At 43.7% G+C, this 25524-nt stretch overlaps 1 protein-coding gene across 4 annotated transcripts in view; it reads right to left on the minus strand.

Moving 5' to 3' along the window:
- Positions 1 to 24737, minus strand: part of Wipf1 (WAS/WASL interacting protein family member 1) — a 133472-nt gene extending 108735 nt beyond the window's left edge. For 2 of the 4 annotated variants that reach the window (XM_017794917.2, XM_008855296.3), the window contains exon 1: positions 24586 to 24737. The gene's annotated coding sequence lies outside the window, so the exon portion shown is untranslated. Of the gene's footprint in view, positions 1 to 2153; positions 2239 to 24585 lie in introns of those variants that run through there. The other 2 variants (XM_029557264.1, XM_029557266.1) reach the window with 2 other exon arrangements.
- Positions 24738 to 25524: the final 787 nt, after the last annotated feature.

Genomic DNA, 25524 nt, shown 5'->3' on the forward strand with positions numbered 1-25524 from the left:
AAGGCTCTTCCAGACAGTAACCCAACATACTACTGGAAACATGAACAGCAGACCCCAATTCTATCCAAAGGAATACTGACAATGGATTGCCATTGATAAGGAACAGCTGATCCTCCTGGAACAGGGACCTCTGGCTGACTAGATTTACCAGAAGGGCAGATGGGGGGAATGGATGGGGGTGCTGACAGCACAGTGGACAGTGGCAGGGATAGCAGAGTATGGAGGCTCTAGTGGGAGAGGAAGGCTGTCTACCTGACGAGTTTGTATTCATGCTCAGATGCCGAGGAGCTCAGAAGGTGGGTGACTGTGACCAGTGATAGTCATGTATATAGAGATTAGAAATGCATGTGAAAACGTCTCAATGTCAAGAGCCCTGGAATGAATTTTTCTGTATGAAACTGTGTGTTTTGACAACGAAGTGGAGATCTTTTTTAAACGTTGGAACCTCATTTAATTTTATGTCTTATAGAGTTTATAATGAGTAAAAGATTATATAAGCGTAATAATTCATCTGTAAACCTAGAAATGTACAGCCAATTTTGAAAGAGATGTACCCTAGCTCAGAAAAATGTTATTGAATAGGTTAATGCTGTTGTAATGAAATGCTTCTTTTAATTAAAAAAAAAAATGTCTGTTGAATGAATAGAGGAAGCAAACAGAGGCTTCAGAGAGGTAACGGGGTGCAAGGTGACCTCTGGAATGTAGGACTCTATTCTATGGGTCAGCGGTGTGGCTGTGGCTTCTGTCAAAGCCCTGGATCAGGGTATGGTACTTGTTCTGGAGTAAAACAACAGATGAAGTGAGCCTTCCTTCCAGAGAAAGTAGATCTGTATCACCTGGCTGTCATGGCCCAGGTAAACCTCCACATCAGTGACAGGAAAGGGATCTATCCTCAGCACTGTCTCCTGGATGGGGTTTTAGCTGGGAGACTCAAAAGACAGGAAGCAGATCTCTGCACCAGCTCTGCTCAGCACTGCAGAGACCCTAGCATAGAGTCCTACAGAGTGGGACCCTCAAACTAAATACTTCTCACCAAGCTCCTGTAAGACTGAGGAAACCTAGAGCTACAGCCATGCTCCTAGGCAAACAGCTAATCTGAGCATTTTAAGGTTCTGATGTCCTTTGTGATTTCCAGCCCTTCAGGGCAGCAAGCCTGTCGTAAACAGTCCCTCTGATGGAACAGTAGGGTGCCTGATTGAGCCAGAAGGCACTGCACTGCAGACCCAGAAACAAAACCAAAAAAATGCATTCCATGCTAAGAAGCTTTTGGCATTCATATACTGTCTTGATTTTGAGAGATTTTTTTACCAGAAAGTATTTGGAAGAAATGCTTGTCTTTTTGAGAACATTGACCTTTAATGAACACTGGTAAAATATGCATCTATACCTAACCACTCTCATCTCTAGAAAAAAATACCACTGCTTAACAAAATTGATTTTTAAACCCTCATATCAGTGGGAGATTAGGCAATAGAGAAGTTAGGGGCAGACTGAGAGAGGAACAAGAACCATTTCTGTATAAACATGTCCTTTCAGTAATCTCTTTTCTGTGGAATTAAGGTCAGAAGCAGAGGGGGCAGAGGAAATAAATAAGGTCCAGAGGACTGTGTATGGGGACCTGGGCAACAGATGAAGCTTGGTGAGTAAAGTACTGCTCTAGAGAAGGTCCATCTCTTGACCTGTGTTTAGGAGCAAAGGCTGCCAGTTTACAGGATTGTGATCCACCCATGATCAACCCTGGGGAGTCCGGAAGAACATGCGTTAGTAAAGGGTCTGCTTGGCAGAGGAGAAATAATAAAAGTCTCTCCTCCAAAACTCCCACTGATGTTCCCAATTCAACTTCACAGAGAACCATGCAGCCAGCCCTTAACAGTCCTCATTTTAACAAACCGGGAAGATTAAAAGTAACATTGGGAGCAAAACTCAGGAATTCATGGTCCCTTAGTTCCCCAGTCTCTAGGCCTCTAGGGACAAGCAGTAAGCTCAGCTTTCATTTTGTTTATTAGGTTTCTTTTTTTTCCTCTATGAAATACCTCCAAACACAACCCCCAGCCTGGGTATGGAAAAACAGATCTTGAGAATTGTTCCGTGTATCAAAGTTGCCGTGGTAGAAAATAGGAAAACACATACAGGATTTTTCTTTTTCCACTTACCACCACCGAGCTCCTCTGTTTTGGGTGAGCTCAGCCGCACAAGTGCCTTGGATAATCTAGAAATTGCTTCCATATGCGGGCACAGGAAAGAATGTCCTCACTGGCTGCCTGGGAAGGAAGTTCTGGGCAGCCACTCCTTCCTGCCAGAAAATGCTTCTCAGGCCAGAGAGAGTCACAGGCTTTTGAGCTGAGGAACCCACAGACAGCATCTCCAATGACCCCAGTTCATGGGCAAGGAAACTGAGGCAATGTCACATAGACAGTAGCAGAGCTGGAGGAAGACCTGGGTCCCCATATGCAGCACACAAACACACACACACACACACACAAACACACAGAGAGACAGAAAGAGAGATAGAGAGATGCAGAGAGGGGCAGAGAGAGAGACAAAGAGCGAGACAGAGTCAGACAGAGACACACACAGACACCACACACACACACACACACACACACACACACACACACACACACTACAAAGGGAAAAGGAAGATCACAAGTTATCTAATACTTGCAACTAATGTAGTTCCCCAGTGGCATTGTACCAAGGTTGATCAGACCCACCAAGCCCTGTTGAATTCTCATCTCCAAGCCAAAAGTCAGAATACGCTATCCGAAGACCCAACTACAAGTCAAGATAAACAACTCTGCTTTTTGAAGGGTTGTTATGCAGAGGACCTGAAGCCTAGATGGGTTTTTGCAGTTCTGCTATATAACCCAAACTTTTCTGGGTCTTTCTTATCTATCCTGTCCCATCCTATGCTACATTATGAATCAAGTATGTTAAAATGCCCTTCAAATAATGCTTCACTAGCAATACTACTGGCTAGAATTGGGATTATTACTACATTGGTTGAAATTATTCAGCAATGTGCTTTCTTTTCTGTGTTTGAGTGTGTGCGTGATAGTGGGGATTAAACCAGGGTTTCTCACATGCAAGGCAGGCACTCTCCCATGGAGGCACATCCTCAGTCCAACACAGTCATTCAATGAACATTTATTGAATACTCACATATGAGACATGGAGCTAGGGATATAACACTGCCTACATCCTTATAACATGACTCTTCCTAGGGAACTCAATAAAATGTCATTTATGTTTCCATTTCACTATAAACTGTACTATTTTCAGATGTAACACCATGGAAGTTATTACACACCCATCAGACTATGGGTGACTATGGACTATGAACAGGCTACATTTTGTTTTTGCATCAGGAAAACAGCTCAGACAAACAAGTGTTTTCTGTCCCAACAGAATGAAGACTCAGTCCATACTCAATCAATTATCCCTTCCACTTCCTCCTTTGGCTCTCCATCACCACCACCTCACCAGCATTTAGTGATTGAAAGACAGAGGCAAATCTCTTCTAGGACCACATAGTCTATGTCACTGGATCCTGCAGAAAGCTGCCAGAAGCACACGAGACTGGTTTAGACAAATGAGCACTTTTCAAACAGCAAGTTGCTACTGGTTGAGTTCCAACCAGTTTTTTTCTTTTCTATTACTGGAGGAGGAGGGCATGATTGTCACAGCACACCTGTGGTCAGAGGACAAGTCTGTGGACTTGGTTCTCTTTTTTCACCTTTACTTGGGTTCTGAGGGTTGAACTCAGGTTGCCAGGCTTGTGTGTCAAGCACTTTTACTCACTAAGCCATCTCAGCAGTCCCAGCATTTTTCTTTTAGTTTTAAAAACAAACTAGAATAGAAAACGTATTTGACAAACATGAAAATTGGCTTATAAAACTTGTTTTTGTGTCTTTTTCTAGCCAGCCATCATCTATCCATCTTCAATGAAAAATGTATCCCTTAGTTTCGACCATGGTCAAAACAGGTTTCAAAACCCTAGTCTGACAATGTTTCCTACATATGAACCTCTGGTTGCAGGAGGTTCTTTTTCAGCTGTTGCCCTGCCGTCCCCTTCACATCTATTACTCTAGTGTAGGAGAGGACCTCTACTCTGAGCATGCTCCTTTTTGTTGTTTAAACTCTAAACCTCTTGTAAATTCTCAAATTTGCTGTTTCTCTCTTAAAAATATTTTGACTCTGGGAAGAATTTAAGTGCCCCCACATCTGTTCTCCCAATCCCTGGAATCTACGCAGTGCAAATTTCCTTGCTTAAAGGCCCCAAGTTAGGATTGAGTTTATTCCTACTTGTTCTACCGTGGGCCCTTTTGATTTACCTCATGGGGAAAAAAAGGAGGAAGTCCTTAGGCTGTCTTGGGCAATAAGGTCAGTTACAACACACTGAGCTCTAGTTCCTCCAAGGAAGCAAGTTGTTACTGGTTTCAAGAGAGTTCATTGGTTTATGCTGGAGCTAGCATAGTAAGTTCAGGGGAAGAGGGCCAGCCCAGCAGCTGAGACCCCTGCAGGCTTCTTCCTGGCCACACAGAGGAATAGCTGAAGTCACATTCTGTACTATTCAATGTCCAAGGCAGAAGCCTGCACATGCCCAGGGGCCTAACTTCACAGGAGGCTGGCTGGTGTGGCACAATAACTCATTCAAAGGCAGGGCCCAAAGTGTCATTCTGATCAAGGACAAGGCAGGCACAAAACATGGGCATTAGAAATATCTAAACTCATTCCACCTCTAGCTCCTTGTTTAATTTTAGAATGGTCAGGGTCATGTAAAAAAAAAGGGGGGGGGGGCTGGAAAACAGCTGTCTGTATAGTCCTTGCTGCACAAACATGAGAACATGAGTTCCACCCCCAGAACCCATATAAAGAGCCAGGAGCACTATCCCAGTGTTGGAGAGGCAAAAACAAGAGGACCCAAGGCTCACTGGCTAGCCAGCCTAGCCTAATTGGTAGGCCCAGGTCCTAGTGAGGGACCCTGCCTCAAAAATAAGGTGGATGGGTGGCCATTCTGAGGAACACCACCCAAGGTTGACCTATGGCCTCCGCAAGCATGCACACATAAGTGTATATGCACGTGCACATCCCCATATACATATGGACAGAGAGAGAAAGAGAAAAGAAAAAGAAGGGAAAAAGAAAAATTGGTCCATCCGATTGTCCTCTGAATGAGAACAATGACTGACACATAGATTTGAGGGCTGGACTGCATATCAGACAAGGCTGAAGAGTGGGCATGGCATTGTTTGACCTGCTCTTGGGAGCCTTTTATTGTATCTTTCCCTGGGCTTGAAATGATAACCAGGAAGCCCTCCAACAGAGGCATCTGTGGGTGCTGACTGTGCTACAGGCCTGATGAAAGGAACAGAACACTTTTTATCCTGTATAGTCTACAAAGTATGGTGTGCTGCAGGAGCTGTGGAGAATTTCCTTCACATCTCTTCTCTAGCCTAACATTTTCAGTTCCCCCAAATGTTCTTCCTGTGGAGAGAAGTGTGCAGAATTAGGGCTGAAATCAACCCTATCAATGATACTTCAGAGCTCCCTCAACCCCACCCCACTGCCTGGGTCTGTTTTGAGGCCCTCTAGCTCAGAGGTGGGCCCTATCTTATCTGAAGAAGTGCTGACCTCCCCTCCATTCTTTCTCTGAGGATGCCTATGTCATTCTTCTGCAGATAGTGTGTCCTGTAGTTATCCTGTTCAGTCTGAACTAAAAGGGGCCGTTTGGTCCTTAGAAAGTGTTGGGTGGTGTGGAACACCAAGCAAGGAGGCCTCCATTGGCTGCCTGAGCCTCCTCCACGAAAGGCTTCAAGCCTCATCCTGGAGTCTGGCAAGACCTCACAGCCCATTGGCCCCTCCAGCCCCAAGATCAGTAGGGCCACAGCTCACAGCTTGCTGAGCTCAAACTCTCAGCAGCTGGGTTTGCAGATACATTTCTCCTTGCAGAAAGGAAGTGGTCATTTCCCTCTTGTCCCTGTCCTGTCACTAAACTCTGCTATGAATCAAGCCAGTTTAACTCTTCTGTCTCCAAAACAGCTTGGTTGAGCTAGAGGGTTCTGAGGACTGGCCTGCACTCTCCTGTTGGGTCTGTCTAGAAGAGTGAGGCTGAGTTATGTGAATTCCATGGCAGAGTGCTACTTAAATACCATCCTTCTCCATCTTTTACTGTATTCTGTGATGGAGATTTCCAATATCCATCTTTAAAATAATTCTAACCATGATCCTGCCCTGTAAAAAACAGAATACTCTGTTCCCCTGCAATTTAAAAAGAAATTATTGAGCTAGAGAGATGGCTCAGGGGTTAAGAATACTAATTTTCATTGCAGAAGACCCAGGTTCGAATCCCAGCACCCATGGCAGCTAACAATCCACTGTAACTCCAGTTCCAGGGGATTTGACACCCTCTATGTCTCCATGGGTGCTGCATGACATGGATGCACTTACACATATGCAGGCAATACACTAATACACACAAAATAGAAATAATAAAATATCTAAGAGAAACTATAACATATTATTCAATCACAGGCAGGTAGAGATTTGGATTAGAACTTGGCAGTCCCATGCTCTTGTCTCATCTCTATAACCAACTGGCCAATCTAGAACACCTGACTTCTCTGGGTTATTTCTTCACCTGCCAAGTAGCAAAACGATCTTCACATGAATTATCGGCACTAACACCCTAAGATGTTACACATTGTAATAAAAAAAAAATGTTCTGGATCCTTCGGTTGAATATTGTGTGACCAGTCTTAGGCAGCTCTTGTGATGCTCCAGGAAGATGTTCTTCCTCATGGGGGCTGCTGAAACTGAGGGGGTGTTCGAATGCGTCTCTGTGATGGCAAAGTGGGTGCTGGAGCCAAACCACCATCAAGGATCTGAGGGATCGGGAGTTGGTCTCCATCTCACCTTTGCACAGTGGGTTGGTGGCCCCTAACCCAGAAGTATGCAGGAAAACAAAAGGACAGAAAACCCCCTCACAGTCTCAGAACTCCACGCCGGTGGTCAGGTGGCTACTTGAAGAAACATAGGCTGTCTAGGCATTTTACCTTGGGCACAGTTTCCTGGAGAGCTTCATATCTTGGACTAGGCTAAAGCTACCTGGCCTGGCCTGAATCTTGACCCTGACAAGTTTCTTGAGTGACACTGGGTGAGTTGATTAACCTAAAGTTCCTCACCCATAAATGGAGATACTACTAGTGCCTGCCTCATGAGAGACTGTGTGGCTCCAATAAGTTCATTTAGAACATTGTTGCTGGGATGGTGAGATGGCTCAGCAGGGAAAGGGAAAGGCACTTGCTGACAAGCCTGAACTTGATCCCCAGGACTCACATGATGGTGGGGTGGTAGAGCTGATTCCTACAAGCTGTCCTTTGACCTATACATGTTTATGGTGGCATATGTGTGGGCATACACATATACACAAAATAAAAATAAATAATTATTTAAATGTATAATGTTGTTACTGTATTATTATTACTTTTCTAAAAATGGTTACTGGAAATCTGAATAGGAATAATTCACCCAAATTTCTGTGACCTTGGCAAAGTAATTAGGCAACAGTCAACTCTACATTACTGATGAAATATGTAAAATTTTGGTAAGTTAAGTTTATAATGGCACTATCGTCCAATATTAACAAGAAAGTGCTCTACTCCTAGACCAACTTAGTGTCAACAGTTGCTAACATTTCAGTGTCCCAGAGTTCTTGTAGTTAATGAGCCATTAAAGCCTGGCTAAGCAAAGATGACGGCTCTCGAAAAACGCACAATTTCATCAGTCAGTATCTGTGAGCCCCTCTTATGTGCCAAGCATGCTGGCACTGGGGAAGAAAGAAAGGTGAAAAGCTGCAATTCTGTACTATCAAGCGTTTCACAGTCTAACGGAGAGACAGATGCTCCTCAGACTACCAAAGAGCATATATTGTTAAGCTCGAAAGGAGATGTGAAGATTTGGAAGGGAGGACATGTGAACTAAAAACATAAGGATGGTAAAGTTTTCAAGGTGAGGAGGAGGGAGACTTCTACACAAAGGACGAGGGCCAGTGGGAATAAAATGGTCTCCCTCTTACGAATGATTGCTGAGGTTTTTCTGTGAGGCCACAGCTTAGTTCAGGTCACCAGCTCTTGGCACCGCCCAAGCCCCACCAGCAGTCTCATTACAAGGGAGCCTTACATCCCTTTTGAGGATGATTAGGATGCTGCTCTTTGCTCCTGCCTTTGGGCTATCCTGCTGGGTTCTTCCTGAAAGCTCAGAAGCATCTGATTCTTATCCTTCTTTTGCTGCTAGCCTCTGCACCTTCCCCATCACCAGGAAGTTCTCAAGTTTCCCCCTTCCTCTCTGTGTTACTAGGACCATGGATGACAAGGTATAAGCAAAGCTACTAGGACTCTACTCTGCTCTACTGGGCATCTGAGTTTGTAGGGACCACATATCAGTGTGCTGATACAGGATCTTTCCCTGCACAACAAAGGCCCTGTCCTGCTAGCACCAATCTGTTTGTGGTTTGTGTTCTGTTTTGTTGTTGTTGTTGTTGTTTGAGACAGGGTCTCCCTGTGGCCCAGCTGGCTTGGAACTGGCTATGTAGAACAGGCTGGTCTCAATCTCACAGAGATCTGCCTGCCTTTACCTCCTGACTGTTGGCATTAAAGGTGTGGGCTATCACACCCAGCTACTAGCAGCACCAATCTTAAGATTTCAAGAGCAGTACTCAGTTCTTGCTGGCTGGCTGTCATCCAAGATGGTCTGAGATGAGCCAAAATAGCAACATGTTGTTTCTCAGACCATGAGTAAGAATTATAAGCAAGAGACTCAACTAGCAACAGCCATAGCCACCAACCAACAGTAGATCAGAACTCTCAATGCTGCTGCCCCATGTGAGTATTCTTATTCCTCAGGAATCACCAATGTCATAGCAAACATCCTCCAAAACAGACAGTCACTTGCATTTGGGGTTTTGTCTGGGAAGCACTCATTAGAAGCAATGGCTTTCTAAGTGCCTATGAAGGTGGACCATACAAGGCTACAGCAATACATGGTCTGGAATTGGTGCTTTCTGGTTAGACCTGAAGCACTTATTTCTCTTAATAACTTTGTGTATGAGTGTTTTGCTTGCATTTATGTAAGTGTACCATATGTGTGCAATGCCTGTAGAGGCCAGATGAGAGCATCAGATCCCCTGGAACTGAAGTTAGGGATGGCTGTTAGCTGCCACATGAGGTGCTAGGAATCAAACCTAGGTCTTCTGCAAGAGTAGCCAGTGCTCATAACTGCTGGGCCATCTCTCCAGCCTCTGAAGTGCTTCTTAAAAGAGTAAGTCAGTGGTGTGTGTGTGTGTGTGTGTGCGTGTGTGTGTGTGTGTGTGTGTGTGTATTCATGTACATGGTATGGAAGATGGTTTCAGGGATGTGCGTTTGTGTGCACAATACCAAATAAAAAGTGGCTATAAAGGATGTGTGTGTGTATGCATAGTGAGATAGTATGATTTTGATTTTTGCTGCAAGTAACACAAAATCTGCCAGGCATCAGTTCAAGTTTAAGTGTCAGCCTCATTCATAATATTGAAAAGTTATATTATTCAATTTATTATAAAATTATTATAAAACAGTATATAATATATTATTCGATATTGTATTAGTCAGGGTTCTCCAAAGAAACAGAACTGGTAGAATGAATATATATGTACAAGGATTTATCAGCTTAGTTCACAGATAGAGTCTGAGTAGTCCAACAATGGCTGCACCACACCAGAGAGGCTGAGACTCCATAGTTGCTTGGTCCACGAGGCTGGATGTCTCAGTAGTCCCAATCTGGCGCTGAAGGCCTGATGATTTCCAAAAGATCAGCTAGTCTTCAGTCTATGGCAGCAAGACGAACTCACCAGCGAGAGAGAAGGCAAGCAGCAAAAAGCAAAATCCAGTTTCAAATGATCCAATTAAGATCTCTCTCATTTCAGTTAATCCCAGATCCAGTCAAGTTGACACCCAGAATTAGCCATCACAGATATTAATAAAGTCATCTTATTTTAAAAGCCTCCATGTAATAGACACAGCTCATTGTTTCAAATGATAGTCTTTCCCCAGCAAGTACACACTGACTATACATGAAGAAGTCTAAGAGTTTGCGAGAAATGTGATAGGCAGATACTTCTTTCCCTTATTGTTTGCTTAGTCAAAAACAGGCACAGCAAAACTCCATGCTCATCAGACTGATAGTCTACAATATTGACTGCACAGTTAAGACAGCATTTATTCAGAGCTATGCATAAATGGCCTGTCCCACCAGAGACAGCTGAGCTCCTATCTTTTTCCCATTCCTGCAGATTCTTGTCCTCTATGTCTGCAAAGTGAGGGACTTTGTCAAGGTCATCTGACTCTTTTTTTAAAAAAATATTTTATTTATTATTTTTATTTTATGTGTATGAGTGTATTGCCTGCATGTATGTGAGTACACCTGTGCTGTGCAATGCTGCGGAGGTCAGAAGAGGGCTTCGGATTCCCCTGGAACTGGAGTTAAGGATGGTTTGTAGCCACCGTGTGGGTGCTCAGAATCAAACCGGGGTCCTCTGCAAGGGCAGTCAGTGCTCTTAATGGCTGAGCCATCTCTCCAGCCCCAAGGTCATCTGACTCTTATGCAACAAAGCTGAGAGTCATGCAAAAGTTAACCTCCTAGTCTACCACCTTGTTCATTTCATCACTACGTTTAATAAAGAATATAAAAGGAATTAATTCTATGAGCCAACTGATAATTGGGTATTAATCTAAGAACAACTTGAGTTTCTAGAGTCCGCAATATCTCTAAGGATTGGTGGGAATTAAGGACCAGAAGCAGAGGGACAGAGGGCAAGGAGGATATCTGTTTAGGCATCAGCACCTGAGGCCTCAAGGAAACTAGAGTGGTTTTGCTGTTGCTGTTGTTTGGGTGTTGAGGTTTTTGTTTTGTTTGAGAGTTCTTTGGTTTTTTCCTGTTTTTTTGGGTGTTTTTTTCTGTTTTTTTTGTTTTTCAAATTTCACCATCCAAGTTGTTTATCATGAGAATGTGGGCAGCATAGTCTCTCCCTGTATTACTGGCTAAAATCCAATGGAGCAACTTCCAAGGTTAGCACTACCTCAGAGCCAACCAAACAATCTCCAGTTCAAGCTTATGACTGGCTCATGGGGGCAGGTATGTATATGGTGGTTTGAATGAAAATGTCCTCCATAGGCTCCAAGTATTTTTTGTCCCCAGTTGGTGGTGCTGTTTTGGGAGGCTTTAGGAGGTGTGGCCATGCCAAAGGAAGCGTGTCACGGGGGTGGGGGGGCAGGCTTTTAGAGAGCTCTTAAGCCTTGCCAGAGCTCCAGTAGCTCTCTGCTTCCTGTGCCTGCTTCAAGATGTGAGTGCTCCTCTTTCTATTCCAGGCACCTCCTGCTACCATGCCTACCTGCCATGATGGACTCTCAGTCTTCTGGAACCATAAGATCAAATAAACTCTTCCTTTTATAAGTTTCCTTGGTCATGGTGTCTTATCACAGCAACAGAAAAGTAACTAATACAGAAGTCTTCCAAGTATAGCATCCCTCATGGTTGTGAATAAAAGTCCCCAGAAAAATTTAAAAAAATAAAAAAAAAAAACCTTCCATCTTCAAACTGGACTTCTTCCTGCAAGGCTGATCAACTGATTAGAACTTCAATGAATGTGGAGAGTTTGGAATGTTGCAGGGTCAGAGTCTAATTACCATTTATATCCGGCCATCTTTAGCTCCTTGCTACCTCTGTTTCTGATCTAATATCCTGTGACAAACTAAAAAACAAACAAACAAAACCCTCTTAGAATGTATTATCCTAGCAGACCACTGGTCTCACCAATCATAAGGCTAAGAATGCCATCAGATAGCATCTGAAACCTATAGTAAAAAATTCCTCACTTTGCTATGACCCGCCTACTGAATGCATCCTCCAATGTATTTGAAAAGTGTCTTGATTTATAACTTTTCTCTGTTCTGTTACTATAAAAATGTAAGGCAACTATTACCACGCTGGAACATAGTATTTGGGGAAACCTAAATCTGTGTTCCCAGGCCATGGTCACTCATATTTGGCTCCAGAATAAACCATCTCTTTATTCTTTAAGGTGAGAGCTGTTTATTTTGTCAACATGGTCATCACTCGTGGAGATCCAGAGTCCAGAGGTTTGCCTCTCATGAGGCCTGCTTTCTATCTTACAGTACTGACATCTCCATTAACATTGACATCTTGGAGCCATATGAATATTCACATTCCGTGAACTCACCCATATTCCGTGGGCCTTTGGGACTCTATGGAAGGACACGTGGATCAGAGGAATTCCCTTGTACCACATTAGGACTTCGGCCTCAGTCTTCCTAGGAAGCAGATGTCTCATCCCTGATTTGGCTCAGCTCTCTCTAAGCAAACATGTCAATCTGCCTTGTCTGCCTTGTCTGCCTAGCATCAGGCTTTCTTCAGTCCTAGCAGTTTAGCAGAATAGACATTTATGAGGACAATTCAGCCTCACTCAAAGGACCCAGCCCTTAGAGAAGAGAGCCTTTATTTTAAACAAGATGTCCCTTTATGAATCTTTCTAGCCCTTTAGAACAGTAACATTAAAGACACAGTAGTACTTTATTATGGCTGCTATCTATCAAGGACTTGAAGGTTTCCTAATTTTCAGTTCTAATTTCTGCTGCCCCAACAATCTTTTTGCCATATGTGTCAGGTTAGTTGCAAAACGCTCTTATAATTCTGAACTACACAATGTTGGCCTGACCTACCCGTACACAAGAAATTTTGCTGATTGATTTAGTTATTCTGTTCATACAAACGACTCCAGTTGTACAGCTGTTTCTTATTAGCCAATGTACTGCTGGAGTTATATACAAATAACTTTATAATGAACTCAGCAAGTACTAGGACGAGGGAAGTGGAATCCAGTCTTACCTCCCAAAAAAATAAGCAGGAGCGATGAGGGCAGGGGCTTTCAATAGCAGTCCGGGTTCCAATTCCTATCTGCCATGATTCACTTTTTCCTCTGTATGTAATCCAGCAGCGCTCATAACGAGTGCTTTCAAAGAACCTTTATCTTCAGACTTTTGGATTCAAGAGGGAAACCCAATTAGCTCTGCAAGCTTACAACTCCTTTAAATATTCCCATCTTTGTATCTTGCAAGGTTCTGTTTTCCCATTAAAACATTCATATTTCCTTAGACAATGTATTAAATAATATAATCTTAGAAGGGAGAAAATTGGGACTGAAAGGTCTATATTTACTTTATTATAAATAGAAATCAAGCATTTTGTTTTACTTCAACACAGAACAATTAAGCTCTGTGAGCTTAGGCACAAGTTTTTCTTTTCTAGTTCTACAAGACAAATCATACACATTTGAGAAATTAGGGAAAAGACAGGGCATGAATAATTCAACTGAATGATTTTTTAAGGCAGAAATACTGACAAGTGTTCCCTAAAGGAATCACTTGAAACAAATCAGGAAAAGGAGATTAGAAAGTTTATATTTCTAAAATGAATTATGTGGCAGAGTTAGGAAGCATGTTTTCAAATAGTGTTAGTAAGACTGTGAATTACTACAACTTTTGGAAAATAACACTACTTCGGGGACTCACAGAAGTAAAGCTTCTGTGTATTGGTGAGAGTTATCAAACACACACATACATAGAGGGATGTTCTCAGAAGAAAACTTGAAACAATATAGATGCTAAATAAGTCACAGAATATCAAACATACATGCCACAAGTGAGTTTTTATTTGGAGAAAATGACTATGATGTTTTATTAGGTTTTAAAAAACGTAGCCTGAAGCTGAGAGTGTAGCTCATCAGCAGACCATTTGCCTAGTAATGCTTTTCATTAGTATCTTTATTTTTATGTGTATGAGTGTATTGTTTGCATGCATGTAAGTGTACTCGTGTCATGCAATGCCAATGGAGGTCAGAAGAGAGCATCAGATTTCCCTGGAACTGGAGTTACAGACAGTTGTTAGTCATGATGTGGGTGCTGGGAATCGAACCGGGTCCTCTGCAAGGGTAGTCAGTGCTCTTAACTGCTGAGCCATCTCTCCAGCCCCATAGTTGCCTAGTAATTCTTGAGGCCCTAGGTTTAATCCTCAGCATTGTGAAAGAGAAAAATAATTTACAGGCCAGTATATAGAATTCCATTTTTTAATACTATAAACTATATGTGAAAATATATTTATGAATAGCTACATAAGCAAAGAGAAAATTGCAGGGCTACTAAATATTATCTTTAGGGACTAGAATTTGAAAGAGGAGAAAAAAACTTTTTTTATATACTTTTTTTGTCTTTTTAAAGACTGTATATACGTGTGTGGTATTTAGGGGTGGGTGCGTGTGTGTGTGTGTGTGTGTGTGTGTGTGCATGTATGCAGTGTACAGGTGCACATGCATGCGGAGGCCAGAGGAAACCAGTGGATGTTTTCCCCTATTGTCTTAGTTTGTTTCTCTGTTGCTGTGACAAAATACTCTGACCAAGGCCAACTTGAGGAGGAAAGGGTTTATTTCATCTTACATCTCCTGGGTTGCAGTTCATCAGGGAGCCCAAGGTAGGAACTCAGGGCAGGAACCTGGAGGCAGAAGCTGGAGTACAGATCATGGAGGAACGCTGCTTACTAACTTGCGCCTTGGCCCCTGCTCAGCCTGCTTTATTATGTAACACAGGCCCACCTGCCCAGGGGTGGCACCATCCACAGTGGGCTGGGCCTGCCCACATCACTCAACAATCAAGAAGATGCCCCACAGACATGGCCACAGGCCAGTCCAATGGAGGCAATTCACCAGTTGAGGCTCCCTCAGTCCAGGTGTGTCAAGTTGACACTAAAGCTATCCAGCATACCTATTGTCCTTATTTTTTGAGACAAGATCTCTCAATGAACCTGAAGCTCACCATTTTGGCTAGCCAGACTGGCCAGTGAGCTCCTGGGATCTACCTGTCTCCACCTGGCAATGCTGGGGTTACAGGCATATGAAGCTTTTATGTGGGTGCTGGGGACTCAAACTCAGGTCCCTGTGCTTGCATAGTAAGCACTGTTACCCATGGAGCCAGCACATCAGCCCCTCTTTTTTGTCTTATTTGTAGCAGGCACAAAGTAATTTTGTAATCTAGACAAATTAAAAACTATAACAAAAATTATAAAAAGTGATAGTCATATTTTCAGCTAAGACTATAAGCACAAACACTGAGCACCTGGCCTGGTGGTGAACAAAAGCTTCTCCCAAGCTCCAAGAGATAGTATGTTGTTCTATCACAGCAAAGTGGAAATGATAGGTAAAAGGTTTCTATACAAGCATAGCCCCTGCCTAAAGGAAACCACTTCACTTTTTTAAAAGCCTTTAAAAGGTCCTTCGACCACTTGGCCTTTTTCTAGGCTCTCAAAAATCTAATTAGGAGTATTAGCACATCTGAAAACTTGTCTTCTGAAATCTAAGGAAGGGAAGTGGCTTAGTCTTCTCTTTCTTCTCCCCACTCTGCCCCTTTCATGCTCAGTCCATCACGATGTACCTTCCTGGAAATCCCACTCCCAGCCAACCTAATGGTGCACATGCATGGGGGTTGCTGATGGATGTGGGCCTGCTAAGAGCAGTCATCTCCTTTCTCCTCTATCTCAGTCTGATCTGATAGTGCCTGATATTTAGCTATCCATCCCCAGCACATGTGACTGTTGTGGTCAAGACACCCACTCTCACTGTTTACATTCCCAAAGACCAAATAGCTAGAGCATGTGTTTTCTCAAGGTTATCAGTTCTGAAGTTTCTCTACAATGAAAATCTATTCTTTTGAGGGAAGGGGAGTCTCAAGGTTTCCTCAACATTGATAGTGCATGTAACACTTCAGCATTATATCACTCCAAGATATAATCAGATTGTTCTCTTGGGCCCTGACAGGCCTAACTTCTTCATTCAACATATACAATCTCTTGCATACATAAACAGAAAAATGTTTGGGATGTTTCAGAAATGGGCTGAGGTGACTGGACACACAAGTGAGCGAAAAAACAAGAAATTTTAGACACCTCCCCATTTGGCCAACAGTAAACTTATTTACAGACATTTATTCTTTCACTGAGCAAATGGCTGGTTGTTTGGGTCTCAATAGCAAAACTTAATGGGTCAACTGATAGTTACTGACTAGGAGTATATACTCTAATGAGTGACAGTGAACAACCAGCTGGGGACTAGTTAAACATATCCCAAAAACAGCATGCTATGCAGCTGTTAAAGATAATATGGTAGGAGGGCTGGAGGTATTGCTCCCATGCCTGAGATCCTGGGTTCAATTCTCAGCACAATATAGTGATGAAGAGGAGGAGGAAAGGAAGATGCATGTCCAAGAAATGCTAACTATAGTACTGCTTATTGATAATTTTCACTTTTATTATAAAAATATTTTTTAAAATAGCCGGGCATGGTGGCACACACCTTTAACCCCAGCACTCAGAGACAGAGGCAGGAGAATCTCTGTGGATCAAGGCCAACTGATCCACATAGCAAGTTCCAGGCCAGCTGAGGCTACAGGGAGACCCTGTCTCAAAAAGATAATAATAATAATAATAATAATAATAATAATAATAAAATAAAGCAAGTAAGATGCAAAAAGTATCTATATAACACCATCTCAAATATGTGAGGACCAGGAGAGTATCAGGAGGGAGGAGAGGAGTAATGTGGATGAATTGTAAATGAGGTAAGATTGATGGATTGTACACATTTAAAGGGACATGTTTTGTTTATGAGAGACTATAAACAGTTTAACATGAATAGACATTTTAAAGGACTATGTATTGTCTATGTAAGAAATATTAAGAGCATATTAAAAATCAACTTTTACTTAAAGTTATAATTGGCTTCCACTAGCCCAGGAAACTAGTTTGAAATCTCCATTTTATTCACCATTTCCTTCCTGTGACAAACACTGTTTCTCTGACAGAGCAGGTTGGGTCCCAAATACACAGGAAGCTGTGGTAGGGGAAGCTGGTGTGCTTCAACTGCTTAAAGTTCTCTGTTGGGCTGGGCATCTCTTCTCAGCCAAACAAAGGGTGTAGAAGCCATGCACAGATTCAGCCATGGACTGAGCATTCACGTTCATGTGAAGAGAACCAGACAAGGGTATTGCTGCAGAGTTTCTGGTCTCAGCCCTTGGGTTTCAAACACAAGCAATTAGTTTAGGCACATGGACCCCAAGGACTGACTGAGGAGAAAAGTACTCAGCAGAAGAAAAAAAGCCTTCAGTAAGTGAGAAGGAGACCCAAAAACAGGTTGCCTAGAAGCAGACTGTTTAGGCTTTTTGGACATTGGAGAAGCAGTTTTGACTGATTCAAAGGAGAGCCCACCAGTCTGGATAGGGCCCTCAATTAGGTCTGGGGTCTTCCCACCTTTTCATTCCTACCTTTCAGCTGTCACAGTGAATGGGAGAAAGTAGGTCGGCCTTGTTGCCTGAAATAACTTGTATTCCTAGGCTTTTCCTATCATGGGCTTGTAGCTGGGGTCCCCAGGCCTAGGTCTGGACTGCTGGATGTGCCTGCAGGGCGCTCCTACAGGATGCTCCTGGCTGTTGGCCTTTGTCACCTCAAGGACATAGTCCCACAATCAGTTGGGGGCCCTTTGCCCCTATCTGCCCACTGAAGGAATCTATTCACCTCCTGTCTCTATCAGTATCAGACCAATCTAGAGCTGGTATAGGTCATCATTCTATAATGATCTTCACCTTTCCTATAAGAACATAAATCCTATTCCTTATTAGTAGAACTACTTTTTAAAAGAAATCTGTAGTGTGTGTGTGTGTGTCTGTGTGTGTGTTTGTGTGCGTGTGTGTGTGTGGTGTGTGTGTGCGTGTGTGTGTGTACACACAAACACTATAGTGGGGCTGGAGAGATGGTTCAGTGGTTAAGAACACTGGTTGCTCTTGTAGAGGACTGGGGTTGGGTTGCTAGCACCCGCATAGTGGTTAACAACTGTCTGTAACTCCTGTTCTAGGGTTTCTGACACCCTCTCCCAGTTTCCAGAGGCATTACACGCATGGATGCACCTACACATATGTAGGCAAAGCATTCATACCCATAAAATAAAAATAAATAAACAAATTTAAAGATACGCTATAGTTAAGGCCACATATGTATAAAAATGTTACCTTACCACCCATGGTGAAAGTGCAGTTTTAGGTTGAAATGGGTTTCCCAAAATCTTCAGAAACCAGAGTCTTTTGCAAAACAAGGATCTACTTTGACTTCATGAAAAATTCACTCACCTCAGCTCTGACTGACAGAGTGAGAAATAAACCACTATTTATCAACTATTAATAGATGACCTACCATTTTGAGGGAGTATTAAAACAAATGTTTGTTTGTTTTAAGTAGTCGCTTTGAAAGAGTCTAGGATCTAATAAGGGTGAAAAGACATTAGTGACTACGACATGGGACAAGGTGAATTTCAAGTCACAAATGAAGAGCCCCAAATCCACAGTGACAGAAATTGACTGAGAGGGAGGAGCAAGCCATGAGAACATGGAGTGTTTTGGTATTGTGTAAGATGCATGTTCTTACAATGTGAACCATGTTTACTTAAGTTACTAAAGAGATGTGTAGGTACCACTCATTTATTTTAGCTATGTTCTTTATTAGCAAAGTCTGATATTTTGTGTATTCAACAAGTACTAGTGATCAATCTGAAGAGCCTGTAGAATGCACCATACAAACGAAACAGACAACGTGCAGGGAAGGAAAGAATGTAAGGGCATTCAGATGAGAACAGGAAAGTGCAGTTTAGCTTGAGCTCAGAACATGAAAAGTAGGATGCAATAAAGCCGGTGATGAAGTTAAGGGTTAAAAGCTCAAGGTTTGGATGGCTTCTAGGCAAGGGAGAGCAGTTTTCTTTAAGGGTGTGGTTCCTGGTAGGTCAACCAGTGTGGATGGTCACACACCCAGAAGTTAATTTAACATGGACAGCACAAATTGGAGTCAATGGGTTATTAGAATTTTTTTAAAGGACATAAAGTAGGAAGGTAGGGAGGTGGGGGTGGATCTTAGAGGAATTAAGAGGAGTTCGGAGTGAATATGGTCAAAATACATTGCATGAAATTCTCAGAGGAAATAAAAATATTCATGAAAAATTAAAATTAAAATAAAAAATTTAATTTAAAAGTGCAGGATTTAGAATAAGAATGCCCCAGGTCTGAATACCAGCACTGTCACTAGCTGTGTAACCTTGGGTGGATGACCTCAGCCTCAGGCTCTACATAAACAAAAATCTCCCAAGATTACATGAATATCAACTGAGTCAACTAAAGAACACAGTTAAGCGGTAATGTTAAAGGAAGAAAGGAAGGGAAGGGAGAAGACAGGATGGAAAAGGAAGGAAAAAAAACGAGGGAGAAAGGGAAGGAGTGGTTAAAGTTTTAAAGTTTTTAAAAAATGTTATGTGTATGTATGTGTGCCTGCCTGAGCTTACATGCACTACATGTGTGAGGGTACACACAGAGGCCACAAGAGAGCATCAGATCGCCTGGAACTGGAGTTACAGATGGCTGTGAACCACCTCATGGGTTCTGGGAACTGAACCAGGGTCCTCTTCAAAGGTAGTAAGCACACTTAACTGCTTGACCATTTCTCTAGCCCATGGACTGGTACATTTTTTAAGCTGGGCCAAATCATTAAAAGCTTTGAAGAATTTCATTCACTTAAATTAATATAATTGGGCTGGGGTGTAGCTCAGTGATAGAGTACTTGCATAGCATCTACAAAGCCTTGGGTTCACTTGGCACCACAAAAAGAAAAGCAAAAGCTAAAATAATATAATTGAGAGATAAAAGGAAATTTAAAAGAAATCAAGTTATACTAAAAACAAAACTTACTCAAAGAGGAAAAAATATTCATAGTGACAACACTAAAATGTTATACAGTTACATGTTCTTACAATGTGAACCATAGTGATCAAAGCTACGCATATAAAAATTATATTTCCTATTTATTTTACCTGTGTTCTTTCATTGAATATTAGCAAAGCCTAATATGTTTGACTACTTAATAAATATTTGTGATCAATGGGGTGACTCTGTAATGTTGACTGTGCTTCCACAAGATCCCTAGCCACAAGAAGCAAAAGTATCCTAGCCACTGGGCCTGGGTTCCACACTTGTGACCAAAGTTGCTTGGCTTAGGGCAGGCAGTCTAATCCATTGGTTGCCCTGTACTCCTATGGATAAAGAACACCATATAACTACCACAACATAGTACCCTTGCATTTCTTGGTGCCAAAGGGCTAAGAAAGTGTTATATCATGCCTTTGTTCTCTGTCCTTAATCTGTTAATAACCTCAGCAAGCAGATACCAGGGGCTGACAGCACTCCAATATTGAGATTCTTCTCCTCCTTAGGACTGCATGAGATAACAGAGCTGAAACATTTGATAGATTATAGCCAAATAAGACATTATTGCTGTATGCTAATTTATATAAAAAGCAGATCCTATTTTAGGCAATTTTTGCCAAGTGTTTTATACACGCTAACACTGATAATACTGTTAACAGTCCACAAATACTGAGCAGAAGCACTGTCACACACAACCTGCTAAGTGAGCTACATACATGACCACATCTGAGCCTTATAACAATCTTCTGTCATAGAAATTGTTGCTGTCATTATAAGAGTAAAGAAAAAGGACCTTGTAAGAGAGAGTACTTGTACTGAACACAAAATCAACTAGAAAAGATGGCTCACGGAGCAACTATTTGGGAACTCATTCTCAGCACACACTGGCATCACCTGGAGGCTCTCAGAAGCTAGATCCCTGGTCCAGAGACACAAGCTTGTGATCCCAGTACTTGGGAAGCAGAAGAGGAAGATCGCCACAAGTTCAAGGCCCACCTGGTCTACATAGCAGATTCCAGGCCAGGCAAGGCTACCTAGCCAGACCCTGTCACAAACAAACCAAAACAAAACAAAATTTTTATCCCTTACTCCACACTCAGAATTAAGCCTGTATAATCTTTTAGCCAACACTTGGTTAAAGACCAGCTTATTTCAATACTAATTTACATGTATTAGCAGATAGCATTATTTGTATTCTCTGAGTTTGCATTATTCAAAAGTATGTAAGAGTTAGTGATTTCAACTAGACTATACTAGCTACAGGGTGAGGGGCAACTACAACTGTTAGGGCTGGGCACTACAATGAGGCCCAGGGAGGAAGTCCTTTGTCCCAGGAAAGTGAAACCAGAAGTCTTTCTCAACTGAAGCAGTGTCCAAAGGACATAATGTGGATATGACTATTAATCTTTCCATGCTGGCACACAGCAAATGGTAAGTAATTGTGAAAAGGACAAATCAATGATGGACTTCCCTCCAGCTGGAACTAATTTCACTGTCCTTGAAATTCCTTATATTTGTTCTATACCTTTTTCCACCTTACTACATTTGCCTTGCATTTCTGATACTTCAAAAGAGGTTATTTTACTGAAGCTAAACATTAGGGGCTGAGCCTCCCTTCTACCCCAACGCAGAGCGTAACTAAGTCTTCTAACAGAGACCCTCAATGCTCAATGAGATTGATTGATAGGTTGTAGTAGACTGATTCCCACTACGACCTAATTGACATCTGTGTGTCCCTGTTAGTCATAACACATAAATGAGTCTATCAAGTTTTTAAGAACCATGGTCTAGTGGCTGGAGAGATGGCTCTGCGGATAACAACACTGGTTGTTCTTGCAGAAGACCCAGGTTTGAATCCCAGGACCCACATGGCAACTAAAAACTGTCCATTGTCCTTAACTCCAGTTCCAGGGGATTCGATAACCTCTTCTATCCTCTGGGGGCATTGCACAACACGGGTGCACTTACCTACATGCAGGTAATACACCCATACACATAAAATAAAATAAAAAAAAAAGAACCATGGTCTAACTATGAGTTTCTGGAAAATAGCCAAGAGAAGTCTCTGTTTAGAAGTCATTAGGAATCTGGTAGACTACATTAGAGGACGGGCCTCAGGAAGACCACAGCTAAATGAAAGGAATATAGCAACACATCAAAAATGCCCTTGTGTAGTTTTATTCTCTTGGTTTCATCATGAAAACTGCAAGTCCTGAAAAGTATTAGTCAGGACCACACTCCAAATGTTCAAGAGAGTACACAAACACAGTGACAAACCATCCAGGAAAGGGGCTCATAGCCGACCAGAGCACCTGACAGTGAAGTTAAAGACACAAGCACACCTCCTCCTCTTCACCACCAAACCTATTTCAGCCCATTATTGCTCTGTTTGGTGCCACACTGTATAATGACTGAACGGCCCTTGTGTCAAGTTGCTTCTTGTGCCTTCATTCCCCATTATCCTGCTTGATCCTCACACCCTGCAATGGAAGAACTGCAAAGGTTATCAACCCCTTCATTTTTGGATGAGGCTCAAGTTGCTAAGGCATCAGGAAGTGGCTCAAGACACAGTAGAAAATTTGTGAAATGCACAAATGAAAGAAGACATAAATCCCTCCAGCTGGAAATAAACTCATTCTTTAAATGTCCTAGAATTGGATCTTACCCTGATTTCAAATCTCTTTGTGCCACATCACATAACCTAAAAGAGTTCATGTGATTCCCAATGACAGACACTCTGGTGGAGTTTGAGTAGGTAGCAGGAAGAAATGATGTTGCTGAGCTACTGCAAGGTCACCTGCAAAGCCTCGCCTGCAGTTTCTATTCATCAGGTAATGGGCTCTCATAGGTGTGCAAGGATCTGTACAATGCAACACCTCCAGGCCCCTGAGAAACTCAACCTTGCAATAGTTGAAAAAGACAGTGTCCTGAGCAATGTGAGGGGGTTTAAAATGCAGAGTGCTGAGGCCAGGTATGGTGGTGAGTGTCTTTAATCCCAGCATTCAGGAGGCAGAGGCAGGTGGATTTCTGTGAGTTCAAGGCCAGCCTGGTCTACATTGTAAGTTCCAGGCCAGCCAGGGCTACATAGTAAGACCCTGTCTCAAAATGGGGGGAGGGGGCAGTGGGGGCTTGAGAGATGGCTCAGATGTTAAGAGCACTGGTTGCTCCTGCAGAGGACTCAGGTTCAGTTCCCAGCACCCACACGACAGAAAACAACTGTCTGTAACTCCAGTTCTAAGTGATCCAATGCCCTCTTCAGACCTCCACGGACATTGCACAACATGGGTGCCCTTACATACATGCAGGCAATACACTGGCACACATAAAATATTTTAAAAAAAATGTTTTTTTAAAGCAGAGTGCTGATAGCCTATGTAGGGTTTTCTCCTTTGAAGAAGTCAAAAGGTGGGGGCTGGAGAGATGGCTCAGCAGTTAAGAGGACCCAAGTTTGGTTCCACATCGGCCCATCAAGTGGCTCACAATCATTTCCTTTCCAGGGGATCTGATGCCTCTGGCCTCCACAAGCACCTGCACGGGCGCGCACGCGCACACACACACACACACACACACACACACACACACACAAATGATAATAGTAAAAATAAATTTAAAAAAGAAGTCAAAAGGTGGTTTACAAAGTGAAACAAAAAAAATTCATTATGGAAATTAGCATTTTTGAGGAAGCAAAACTCTATCTACCAATGTAGATTCTAAACGAAGCTACAGAATTGAAATTGTTTTGAGAAACTGGAGAAAGAAAACCTACCCAGGATGCAAATGTGTCCCCCGCTCCTACGTGCAGCCAAGCATGGAAAGTGGAGAATGAGGTAAAAGAGCAACGAAGATCCAGGGGCTGGGCTGACTAGAGACTTTCCCTTTCAAAACAAGGGACCAAACCTATGCTCCAGACAACCTGAGAGGATTCTGGAGAGCACAGAGAAGTCCAGGAGCCCCAGGCCCCGGGGGTGAATATTCCCATGAGATTAAGCAGGTCCTTTGTTAATCTAGGTTCAAAGTCTAGGCACAAATTGAAGATCTGGGTCACCCCTACTGGGTCAGCTGGTTTCCTTTACACTTGCAAGTTTAACAGTTCTTTCTTTAAAAGAAAAGTACGTGGAAGGGGAGGGAGGGAGAGTGAAGGAAGCCTTCTAAGAGTTACGGAGAGGCCCGGGGCGCAAAGCCCTGACCCGGGTAGCCCTGCCTCAGAGCAGTGCAGTCACCTAAGTGCGCGTCTACGCAGACGGTGGGCTTGGCTGTCTGTGAGCCCGGGGAGGAAAGATCCTCGGGGAGCCAAGTTCAGGGAGGGACATGCTCCAAAGTCGCCCTCCGCTGGAGCTGGGTCTGCAGAGGCAGCGCCGACGCACCGCCGCCCAGCGGTGAGCGGAGGGTGCGGCGGGAGCGGGTCCTGATCCTGGGAGGCTCTGGGTCCGCGCAGCCGGGTGGCCAGCCCCGCAGCACCATCCTCACCCCGCAGCGCGGTCCGCTACCCGCAGCACCGTCTCCACCCCACAGCGCAGTCCCCAGTCCCGGCCGGCCGCCACCCCTTCTTCCCGCGCCAGTGGCCGGCGGGCAGCACGCGCGGGCCTGGCGGGGATCGCGCCCGTCCGCGCCGAGTTCGTGGTCTCAACATCCCCGCAGCCCGCCCAGCCCCCGACCCTGGAGAGCCCTGCACGGTGGGCTCCGAGTCCCTTACCGCCGGGCGGCTGCAGGCGGCTCTTCTGCCCCGCGACGCGCGGGGCATTTTTTTCTGGGAAACTTCTCTCGGGGTCCGAAGGGCTGAGCTGAGGCGGGCAGGAAAAGCTCCGCGCTGGGAGGCAGCGACCATCCGGGAACTTCGCCGGGATGTGAGCCGTGGACGCGCCGCGAGGCCGCCGCCGGCCCTTCGCGCTTCGGCCCCAGCGCCGCGCCCTGCCCGCCGAGGAACGGCGGCCCCAGCTGTGCTCGCCACGGGCCGCAGGCGGAGGGGTGCAGGACCTCCGTGTGCCCCGGAGTGGGACCTGGGAGGGGTGTCCAACCAAGGGCGCTGTCCCTAGAGACTTCCCAGGCTTCTGGGTGGCGGTCCTCTCCCCCGAGTCAGGAAAAGCCTCTTCCCGTCATCTTCCCTCCGTCCTCAAACAAGAGGGCCGGGCTTTGAGAACCGTAAAGTTCCAATTCACTTAAAAGATGGATTTAAAAATGGAAAGGGACCCACAGAGGCCCAAGGTCCACAGGCATCCCATTCCCCGCCCACTGTGTGCGCACTGGTCTTCCCAGGGAAGGATGCCAATCGGTTGGGATTCTTGGAGTGGTTTTGCTGCTAACTGGTGGGGATGGATTTATTGTCAGTCACCCACGTCTGCAAAATCAATAGCAATAGTAGAGGAGGCTGAGGCCGGTTCTCACCAACTCTCAAAGCCACCACTTTCAGGCCTCAAAGTAAACCACCAGGACGACACACTGAACCTACACATTCAAAAGGTTAAATTATGTCAGTATAATAACTACTGAATCGTGGCTATCTATCCCTTTGAGTAAAAGCAGAGCATTGAGTTGATGCGCTTCAGAATTTGGCAACTGGGATAGGAAGCCTTCCACTCATATTCCCATATGTGCATTCTGTCTTGACATACTTCTGAAAGATACAATAATCCCT

The sequence above is a fragment of the Nannospalax galili genome, unplaced genomic scaffold, assembly GCF_000622305.1.
Source record: "Nannospalax galili isolate Female #2095 unplaced genomic scaffold, S.galili_v1.0 scaffold346, whole genome shotgun sequence".
Lineage (NCBI taxonomy): Eukaryota > Metazoa > Chordata > Mammalia > Rodentia > Spalacidae > Nannospalax > Nannospalax galili.